The following is an 11,518-nucleotide window of genomic DNA, read 5'->3' on the forward strand; positions in this document are numbered from 1 at the left end:
CTTAGACCTTACAGGATGCACTGATCTGGAAAAGATCACAACAAAAAAGATCTGAGGGAGCAGGTGACTGTTTTGAGGTGTGGCAGTAGCATGCCTAAGAGGACAAATTAAGAATACACGATTTGAACTCTCAGGGGACAGGTTAGTCTGCTTTCATTTACCTGTGCTGGTTTTATGTGTTGTTTTTTTTTCATAAGTCATATACTGTTATCCACGAACTCTGTTCTGGATTTCTAGGCAGTATTACTTTCCTTGTGTATGATCTACTTCTTCCTTGTTGGCTTCCCAAGGTCAAGGTCCAGCAGGTAGTTGGAAGGACTGGTAAAATCAGAGCTGCAGGAGGTAGCATCATTGAGTTATCATCCTAAAACAATTTCTCTACTTGTCTTCAATGAACTTGACAGATTGAGGCATTAAGTTGATACACATTACATTAAAAACTGTTTTGAGATGATTGTTTTTACTCTGTTTTGAAACATTACATCCAATGTTTTTGTTGTAGGCAAAGCACTGTTACTAGCATGAGAAGTTTTTTTTTTTTTTTTTTTGAATACAGTGTAGATCTCAAGATTACACAGACCATTAGTTTTAATTGCTGCCTTGCCTCTCCTCAGGGATCTCTTTTCATTCCAGATACTGCTTCACAACCCTTTCAGCTGCTTGCCAAGGTCACTGATCATTCCAACCATCAGTTCTGCTGGTGAACCTAGGTATCTAGTGGGCGGAATTCTTTCCTTACTTGAAGTAGTTATTGACATCTTGCACCAGAGAAGCCCGATTACAAGGCTTGTGCTACTCTTTATCTTCCGGTTTGTCACCCAAATACCAGCCTGATAGTGTTTGGTTGCGCAGTTCAAAATAACCTCCTCATCACCATTCTTGACCTTCCTGCTGCTGGTGACGTACAGATGTGTATGTTCAGTGTGCTGTTTGAATGTTGCTACATCACAGATTTCCTCAAATGCTTCTTATCATTTTCCATGAGAACGTGGCTTGCATGAGGTCCAAGACCCCCTGCCTGGAGCCGCAGGAGGACACATGGGTCTATCAGCAGATCCTGAAGGCAGCACGAGCTGGTAGTTGATCTGATGTCAGTCTGATTAGCTTGGTCAGAATGTCAGAAGTAGTGCAGAACAGGGCAACACTGGCCTGGGACGCAGCTCAGCTTGAGCTGGGGGACGAGCCTGAGTTGAAATGGCTGGTGGGACTGCTGTGGGGGATGTGGGTGCAGCTGCTTGCAGGAATTAAGGGCTTGGTGCACTCAGGGCCCTAATGCTCCTTCTGAAAGATACCTGTGATGATCCTGTCCTGGGTTAACATCATCTGTCTCTGTGATAGTTGCAGCATTGGTTTGTCATTATAATGTTGATATATTGTACAGAAAATGCAGTTTTATCCCTGTGAACTATTACAGCAGAAATAACCTTGAGCATTTCAGCATGCAAGATAACTAGTTTGTTATCTTTTACAGTACTTTTTGGGGTTTGTTTCTTTGGCTTATTTAACGATGGCATTCCCATTTTTGCTGGATCTTGAGATATACATCAGGTGTATTAATATCCTTTCTAAGATCTCTTTGGGCTAAGTACATGGATATTAAGTAATATGTTAGCAACAAGGGTGTGCAATCGAAGGGATGTGAGCTAATCTTTCTGCTTGGCTGAGAAATTGTAGTTTGTATATGTAACGTTCATTTAACATAATATCTTATGTCCATATGCCTAGGTAATTAGAACATATCTACTATATCTAGTTGAGGGAAAACAACAACATTCCCTAGTAGTGTTTCCAGATTTTAATGAAGCAGTGTTGTTTGGATACAGGCAGAGTCTCTGGCACAAACCACTGCTTATGTCAAAATAAAAAAGGGTGTTCCAGAGAAGGAAGTGTCCTTTTCCAAGTTATGACTGCATTTTTAGCCTGGTTTCTTATGGAAACGACTTCACAAAGTCACAGTGTGTCATTGTATCTTTCCTGCCAACTTTTGAACTTGGCCTGTAGCAAAAGTGCAGTTTTTATTACAAAAGTGCAGTTCTCAAGGATGCTAGATAACAGATTTCATATTGATGTTATTTAGATACGGAAGTTCTGTAAATCACTGTGGCTGTGAAGAGGTTGCTCTGATGAGAGTTGGCCATTGTAAGATAGCAGAGGATCTGGATAGAAGAAAATCCTCAGTAATACCCCGGTTGTAAAAAATAAAAAATAATAATAAAAAAAAAAATAAAAGGCATCTCTTTAGATAGCTTAATTATTCAACTTAGAGAAATCTGCAGAAAGCCAGAATTTGTTCCTTTTAGAAGTAACTGAGCTATGTAATACTGTGTTCTGTTGTTTTTAGCTGCTGCATGTTCTACAGGAACATCAAGCATCCTCTGAAATGTTTGTTCATTAATTTTACCGGGAGCTTCACTACTTTAAAATTACCTTCCGTCTGTTCAGCTGGAAGTACGTGAACTTTTAAGAAATATAACAAACTTAGAACAAGTGATTGTTTGTGTAAGATAAGTATAGGATTAGCTTGTGGCACACATTCTTATCCCAACTAACTGTATTATGAAGACTGAAGCAGACTAAAGGTCTGGAATAAAGTCCCATCTTATCAAGGGAGAGGATTTTCATGTTTAGAATTCCGAATTCTTACTATTCATGAAGCAAGAAGCTTTACTATACTACCGAAGAGTGAGTTGTTTTATGATGGCTGCACTTAAGTTGAACATTTGCTAAGGTTATCTTTTTCTCCCAAAAGAAAGGATGAAGCCCAGGTGTGCAGTAATAAGTCACTGGAACTAAGTAGGAAATCTCACAAGCAGATGGAAATACTTAGTAGACTACTTCCATAGAGACACGAAAGATAACCAAGAAAAGCAATATATCTGCATTTGTTTAGAAGGGATACAGTCATTCACTGCAATTATTTTAAGGATCCTCAAATAGAAGGTTGCATAAATGCATAATAATTATATATGGAAACATTCTACCCTGGTCTTCAGAATTATCTCCTTCAAATAGGTTAAGCTGTTAAAGAAACGCAAGCAGAACTTAAGGAGTGTAGAAGTTGTTGTGAACGTAGAATTTTCTTCATGTATAGTTCCGTTTATCTTGGAAGGAATAACAGTTTCTTTATAAATAAACTTCCTAATTATCATACAGAGGTACAAATATGTAGGCAGACAATTGATCGAATACCTTTTCACTTACAGATTATTTTCAATTTTATTTGAAACACATATTGGGTTTTCAGTTTTAATAGACTTACTTTTATTATAGTTATGACAGCTCAGCAATAATATGTTATTACTCAAGTAAAATTTTTAATAGGAGTACTGTAGCTTAGCACAATGTGAATAAAAGTGTTACTGGGGTTTATAGAAGATAAACTGTAATGATTTAATGCACCTCTAGCTTTCCATCAGACTTCTAGTAGTTAGAAATATTTTTATTACAGATTTGTTCTGTTCTCATCACGTGGCTAGAATTACAGCTAGTGGTGTACATGCAGGACTGTGATAGAAGAGATAATGAGAAGCCCTGGGTGCTCGCATGAGAAAATGCAATGGGGAATAAGAAACAAGGCTAGGAACCCGAGGTATTCTTGTTTCTTATTGCGTGGCCTGGTTTGGAATAATTTTAAAACTTCAACGAGGTAATAGTTTTCATGGTAAGGTACGGTTATATTTTACTAAAATATGTCATGGCCTCTTCATGTCCCTTAAGAGCATGGCTTCCCATTGGGCAGGAGTGCTACCTACCAGTGTCACTTTATTGTTCTGGGACTAGATTATGGAATCATAGAATACCCTGAGTTGGAACGGACCTTCAAGGATCATTAAATCTAACTCCTGAAAGGGGATTGCCAGAGTTTCCTGCTGGAGGGGCAGGGTTTTCTGCCTTGTGATGCTAACCTCTCTGGTACCCCTTCAGGACAGAGGAGGATGAAAAATAGTTGTGCTGATAAGTTCCCAAACATCCTTACCTTGAGCTTGAAGTATTGCTCAGTTACAGTCTGCTAAGCCACGGCTTGTAGATCCTCAGAATTAATGCTTGTTCTTGCCAGTGTCCAGGTAAAGAAATGTGCTGCTGTAGAAACTGATGTGTATGCTTCTTTCACTTGGATGCCTGTGCAGGGATAAGCCTTGCTTGGAGGCTTAGATGGTGCTCCGTACAGAGCTTGGAGTCTGGCTGGCACGCTGTGTAGTCCCAGCCCTGCCAGGCTAAAAGCTCAGCCTGTTGTAGGACTGTTGAAGAAGCTGACTTTCACAAACACTGTCCTTTGGTTAAGGTGACATCTGTGAAAACATCACAAATGGAGGGAGCGTACCATGTTTACAAATGATATTTGTTGTTGTAAACAGTTAACATTTCAAAGTGGCAGATTTTGAATCTGATAACCAGATTCTCAGAACAATTATGCTTCCATGCAAGTGTTCTGTTTTGTATTAACATTTTGAGGCCACAGAAGTGACTGACAAATGACAGGAAATACATACAATCAATCTTCCCATACTTATTATTTGTGCTTTGATGAAAATCACTGTTGTCATTTGCATTTTAACAGAAACACCATTTGCAATATTTTTAAGGTGATTTGTGTTTGAGATTGATTGTGTACAAAACTCCACATCCTTTCTTTCTGTTTTCTGGACTTCTTATAATCCCAGTCAGTAGAAGATCCTTCTGTTATTTTCCAAAATATTTTACATTAGTGAACGAATCGACTATGCTTCATTTACTGTTGAGAAACTGCATAAATTGGCTGCGAAACCACTTGAATGAAGGTGTGTACATGCAGAACTTGAGAACTTGTTAAAGCACAGAACGAAGATTATGAATGGTGACATTGAATCCGGAACCACAAAATCCTCAAAGGTTGACAAAGCCTTGAAATGGGATGATGGCTATGTTATTTCCTCATTCGAAGCTGTAGGCGTTTCAAAGGATTTGAAAGAGTGATTGTTGGTACTGAAGTACACACACATCAGTGCTGTGAAAATGCCATTTGCTGTTCACTGAAGATCTGTGCAAGACTCTGGGTGGGCCTGAGTGAATGAGGCAGTTTTGATCTTGTGTCGTGAAGGATGTATTATTACTAGATTCCATTAATCTCCTTTTTAAAGACTGAGCTAACTTTGTGTAGACCTGCTTGAGTTAGAAAGAGACAAACATGTTACTTGCCCTTGTCTTTTTGTGTTGTGGCCAGGGCACATCTTCCTTCATAGTAGTTTAGTTCAGGGCTAAACCAAAGTTAGAAAGAAGTTAGAAAAAGATAGTTTATTCAGACACTGGGAATGACTGCTGGGGTTTCTGGTGTTTTCACATTAAAAAAGACACCTCTCTAGCGAATCTAGCAAGTCAGGTAAGAAAGACATAAGGACAGTCAATGATATGTGCTCTGTCAACTTTTTGAAAATATTAAGTAAAGCAAGATAAGTTCTGAATCTTGATGGTTTTAGATGAGAAGGCTTCTGAAATATCTCATCATTTTGAACTAATTGTATGTCATGATGCATGTTTTCCAAAGAACCTGCATGCTTTAAAAAAAAAAAAAAGATTTAGCAGATGTACAGTGATTGAATTATGAAGTGCTTAAATAGAACTTCCCTACTAAACTTGTCCGTATTAGATCATGTAAGCCTTGAAGAGCTGAGGCTTGAAGGGATGTCAGGAAATCCCCCTGTGCTGGGGCAAAATTAGGTGTCAGACTCTTAACATCTCCCAGTTCTGTACCATCAAAGCTTATTGAGTTTACCGTAGTCTGACTTGAAAGTTTATAATGGCAGTGCTGTCTGGAACTAGATCCAGCAAATGCCACTTGAAATGTGTTGTGAGCTTTTGGCCTTTGTTTAAAACTGTAAGGACCAGTTAAATGTGATCTAATGTACGCGTATTATTTGAAGGAAGGAATACAGGCATAAAATATTTGTCTTCTCTGTGTCATAAATCACTTTTCCTGCCTTTTAAGTAATGGATCTTTCCTTATGGTCTCTTCTTTGTTGTATTTTATCCTTTTTTTTAGTGGTAACTTATGTTGACTTTACCCCTCAGATTTTTATGCTTATGTGCCTGTGTTCTGGTAGATTTATTTTTAGGATGTATTTTGATGACTACTTAAAACTGTCTCAATGTGAGACGCTGCATATACATTCCTGTACTGGTCCTGGATTCCCCATGTTCTCCCTGCTTTGTGTTTGCTCTGTTTCTGTCAACTCGTATGATCATGTGAGTGCCACCAGATGATGGTGGTGGTGGAGGAAGACTCCTCTTTCCTTTTCCACTGGTTAGTTCTCCACAAGATCTGTTTATTCCCTTCCCTGAAGGAGTTCACATTCAGGAGACAGTGAAAATGCTTTGTTTAAGGTGATAGGGAATGAGGAACCAGCTAATCTGGGTGGAGCCTGCCAGCTGGTTGTCTTACACCTCAGACCTCATTTTTAATCTTGTCCAGTTTTGGATACTTGGTATGTATGCTTTTTGATTTCTTAGGTCTTGAAATTCTGATGCACTGGTCCTTTTTTCTTTTACCTGATATTTAAAATTTCTTACTGTTATTACTATTTCCTGTTTTTCTTTTTACGTAAGCATTATTTGTCTGTCTTTCATGTATGTTCTGTTGTCAGTCGTTTTGTGCTCTTTTTTGTGGTCTATGAAGATCTTGCTGTCAGTGTCAGTTCTTCAAAGACCTGAAATTATGCACTTAAGTAAACTTTGCAAGATTGCAGGTTCTCTCAGTGCTTCTCCTTGTACAGAAAATGAGGTTCTGTAAAGAAATGCAGCTTGGAGCTGCTATCTGGCAGGAGCTTCAGATTCTGCCTGACGCAGTGATGAGGCAGAGTGGTGAGGCAGTTGAGGGTTCACCATCTGGCAACCATTTGTGTAGCTTGAGACATCTAATACTAGATCATGTTTAGATAAGTATTCTAGAAATTAGAAAAAAAGCCTCTCTAACTTGACATGGATATATAAATACTGTTGTTCTTCGAGATTTTTTTGCTGTTGTTGAAACACAGACTCTGGTGGTAAATCTGAGGTTCTGCATGATGCTTTGTGCCAAGTAAAATGTTGTTATAACTTGCCTCCAACTGTTCAAATAGGGTTTGTGCACATCTTGAATGATTTTTAAGAGCCTGGCTATTTCTTCATTACTGTTCCCTGTGGTTCCCTAGGCAGAGGATAGATGTAGAAAACTGACAGTGACACATTGTTGTCCTGTTTTTACACTAGTCTGTTCTGCTTGTTTCTGAAATAAGACACTGAGCTAAAAACTAGTAACATGCATGATACAGGATAAAAGGGCAAATTGAAGAGGAGTCAATAAATGTGGTTTTTGTACTCCTTTCAAGAACTTTGTCTAGGAAAAAAATATAGTTTATTTACTTTTTAAAAAAAAAAGCTGAATAAACTCTTTTTTTATTGCAAATGTGTAGTCATAGTATACTAACAACCTTTCTCATGAATCAGTTGTTTCCTTAAGAGCTTAAACTGAGATTATATTGTTTAAACACAGTTTTCTGGGTGGCGTGAGATAATGATTTACGGTTTTGTGTCTGCTTACCCCATGCCAAATTCTTCCACTCGTTTACTGTTTCCCAAGAATCTTATACTCAGCGGATTACTTATACCATGTGCATTGTGTCCACATTTATTAATTTGCTGAAATTCAATTTAGGATTGATAGTGACCGTATATACAAAAAATGTAGGATGAAAGTTGCCTAAACAGCATCCCAGCATAGCCTTTGAAAAAGCAGGGATTTTCAGACAGTTTGCATTTGCCCTTCAGCTGTCTTGAATTACCTTTCATCCTAGTCTAGTAGCACTTTGCCCGTGGAAACCGTTGGTATGCGCCTTGTTCTCTCACATATCTGTCTGTCAGTCCCCCTTTTTCTCTGCACCCTTGGCCCCTACTGTGCATTCACCGCTTCCCTGTAAATCTCCCATGGCGTCTCAAATACTGAATTGAGTTTGGCATCTCTGGCACCACGCAACTTCTCTGAATAATCCTCATCTTTACCATGAGGCCCATAGCCCTGCTTTGCCACTGATAGTTTCTGCTTCTTCCCTCAGTGCAAGCAGCATCTTCAAGTGCTGATCTAATCATCTTTTCCCTGACAGCCTAGCGTCTAAATGCTCTCCAGTGTACCACATTGTGCGGCTGTTCTGATCCTTTAAATACCTTTACTTAGGCTAAACAGCGCAGTAAGCCTTGACATACTCTTATTTTCTCTGAAACACAATTTCGGTTGATTTCAAAAGGAAATTAGCTGAGTAAGGAATTAAAGGTTAAACCGCTAGCAGACTTATAGTCTCTAATTATTCTGGCAGTATGTTTTACCTAGTCTGTTGTAATCTTTAATCCCAAATAGCTGGGGAATTAGGAATTATTAAATATTATTTTTAATTATTGTTAATACTAGTTAGAACTGTCTTGAACTTTCAGTCTTAAAGTGTATGCAGCAGTGGAAAAAAAAGTAGTCAAATTGGTTTTGTGTCCTGTGTTTTCAAACTTAATGTACTTTGTGAATGTGTGTGCTGAAAGGTCATCAGATTGTTTATTTTCATTATTCCTTTGTCTGTGTTGGCTGACCTACGAATTCAAGATGATTCACTAATTCTGGATCCAGCTTCTTATATTTTTCCTTTCCTCTTCTGTGTAGAAGGAGCACATTAGATTTCTGACATAACTTGAGCCTTGTAAAATGAACCAGTGTAGTTATTAATGGACTTTGTCAGCTAATCTACTGGCTTTAGGAAATATTAGCATGTGTTGAATACAATGCAGATTTAATTATCTAGTTCATGTGCTTTTATATGCAGATTTAACAGTGAATTCAGTGTGCTTTGAGCTGAATGTGCAACAGGAAAATGTGGTTTTGAATGATTTTATGTGCAAATGAACTTATATATTTGAGGTTTTTACACAAGCATCTAGGCTTTGGCCACCCATATGCAGATATACAGGCAGAGGAAGCCATGGGGAGTGAAAATTCTGCAATTTTACAGTGAGTTGCAAAATATTGTTTTATTGGTTGAGCTTGTGAGTTTTACACTTGATAACATTTATGGCACTATTGACATACTTCATAACATGTCTAACGAATTCCAGCAGTTTAAGGAATTTGCTGGGCATGCTGAAGTGAATTCTGTTGATTACAGTGGAAAGCAGAAACTGAGAGGAGAGTAATGGGGGACATATGAAACCCTTGTCATCTGTTAAGCAGAGCTCAGTTTGAGATATTTTTGCAGTTGTCCATAGATCAGAGGCATAACGTTTTTTACTTGCTGTTTTATGAGATTTTAACATACCCATACACTACATAGCTTTTCTCTTATTCTGTGATTTTATGTTCAGAGTGGGTTTAGACATCATAGCAAATGTGATCTAAACTCAATCAGTTATTGAGATGTGCGGTCCCTACCAAGCACTTCTAATGTTTTATTGCTGTGGGTTTGAGGGATCATGTGACCACAAGGCACATCAGTTTGTTTGGGTAAAAACAAGTTTCCTGATAAATCATCTGGCTGAATCAACTTAACTGGGTGGAGCTGACGTGTCAAGGTGCGTGAGGGGAGGAAACGGGGACCTGGAGGCCTGGAGTGCAGGCAGGAGGGAATTGGCCGGTTTTGGTGGTGGTCAGGTGCTAGATGGACGTAGCTGAAACATTGAACTCCATTTGCAGATTGCGGAGATGTGTAAACCAATTGAAGCTGCCTTTTCATCTCTTCCCCATGCTGTCTGTTTGCTGTTGTAGCGCAGGTGTTCCCACAACCATACAGGAACTGGATTGGGAAAGTGATCTAGCTGTAAAGTAACTTGAGCAAAAAATTCTTGAGGTGGATCAGTTCCCTATCACATTGCAGTGGCTGTGAGAGGATGGGAACAGCTGGATGGAGGCATGGATATTCTTAAGCAGACGTTAGTTCTGAGGAAGTGAACTTCAGACGGACGCATAGAAGAGTGATGCTTGTGGATAGAAAAGGCAGGCATATAGCCTCTGGAGCTGAGGAGGAAGGTGACCAAAAAAGTCTGTGACAGGGGAGATTTGGGATGAAATCTTCTAGAGGAAAAAGACATCCGACGGAAGCAGTTTGAAGGCTGTATGTGCGGAAACTCTGATGTCAAGAGAGACGGGAAAAGGAAGTTGAAGGAAACTTTTGGGAAAACTGTGGAAGAACAGTCTGGGCCACTGGATGAGCCTTGTGGGCAGTCCCTGGGATATAAATGGACCTCTGATTTCAGCAGTTTTGTGTTTGCAGACGCAAATCAGCAATGTGATTTTTATTATTAATATTATAATTTTAAAGTTTCTCCATTAAAGAATGATGAAATAATTTCAATATACATGGTTGTTTTTATGATCTTGAATTCACTCTGTGCTGTCAAAGTTGTATAATGAAGTTGAGTTTTTTTGTCCTCTTAGAAGGATGTTGTTTAGTAAGAATTTCATTCATCAGCTAGCACAATAAACTGTATATTCTTTGCAGTACCAATCCATTCCATTAGTTTTTATTCCTGGCTTAGCAATATTACAGGGAGTATACTTATGAATACATTTCAGTTGCTTGTATATTCACTGGATTGCATGGAATTTTTCTGCTGCAGACAGGAAAGATGAATCAATAGACTGAGATGTTTAGATAGATGAAAAAAATCCTACAAAGGACTAACATATGCATGTTTTGTATCTGTTATGAAGTATTCTTATTTTGTATAGCAACAAGAAGACGTGAGTAAAACAAAGATCAAGAAAAAACAGCTGCTTTGCCTTCTAGCTCCTTTTAGCTTTTTTTTTCCTTTGATAAGTGTTGCTGTGTGTAGATTTAGGCTTGAAGAAACAAGATCAGAACATTTCTAGAAGAGTTGCTCTCAGTTTTCTTCAAGTGTGTGGTCCCAAAAAGTTATGGAAGTTGTTATCTCAGGATTTGAACCAGGACAGGGAAAAAGGGTAGGAAATGTTAGGATAAAATTATTGGTAAGTTTCTAAACAAACAAAAAACTATGCTCAAACTCAACAAACAAAGAAACTAAAAAAAACCCGCTATGAAATAGTTAAAGTGAACTAAAATGAAAATCAGGATATGATTTTATTTTGTAGGGTCTATCATGGGATACAGACTTCAGGAATTGCTTAGGTGTTGCTTTCCTACTGCATCTCCTGTACAGTTGTGCGGTTGCAGTATTTTATTTTATGGGATGTTTTGTGAACATCCTAGTTTAATTCCTGCCCATGCCACCCTATCCAACTACTGCTATCTCCTTCTCTGCAACTCGTCTGTGAACTCTAGCTTTAATTTAACTTTCTGATGATAAAACTTCCTCTTGTCCAGGATCTGGGTCTCCCATCCTCAGGCTGCTCTGGCACACACGAGTGTTGTAATGTGTGGAGAATGTGAAACTTGTGGCTCTTTGTTCTGTCAGAGTCACTTTCCTTTGCAACTTTCCCTCGTCTCTCTTCCGTTGTTACATCAATAAAATTGAAATCTTGTTTTAAGTATTAAATTGCAATTTTTTTGTGTATGTG

General features: G+C 38.5%; 1 protein-coding gene across 1 annotated transcript in view; it reads left to right on the forward strand.

Annotated features, from left to right (window-relative positions):
• The window catches only part of PLCE1 (phospholipase C epsilon 1), a 150,736-nt gene that overhangs the window by 10,869 nt on the left and 128,349 nt on the right, over positions 1-11,518 (forward strand). The window lies entirely within an intron of this gene.

Source organism: Numida meleagris, chromosome 5, assembly GCF_002078875.1.
Source record: "Numida meleagris isolate 19003 breed g44 Domestic line chromosome 5, NumMel1.0, whole genome shotgun sequence".
NCBI lineage: Eukaryota > Metazoa > Chordata > Aves > Galliformes > Numididae > Numida > Numida meleagris.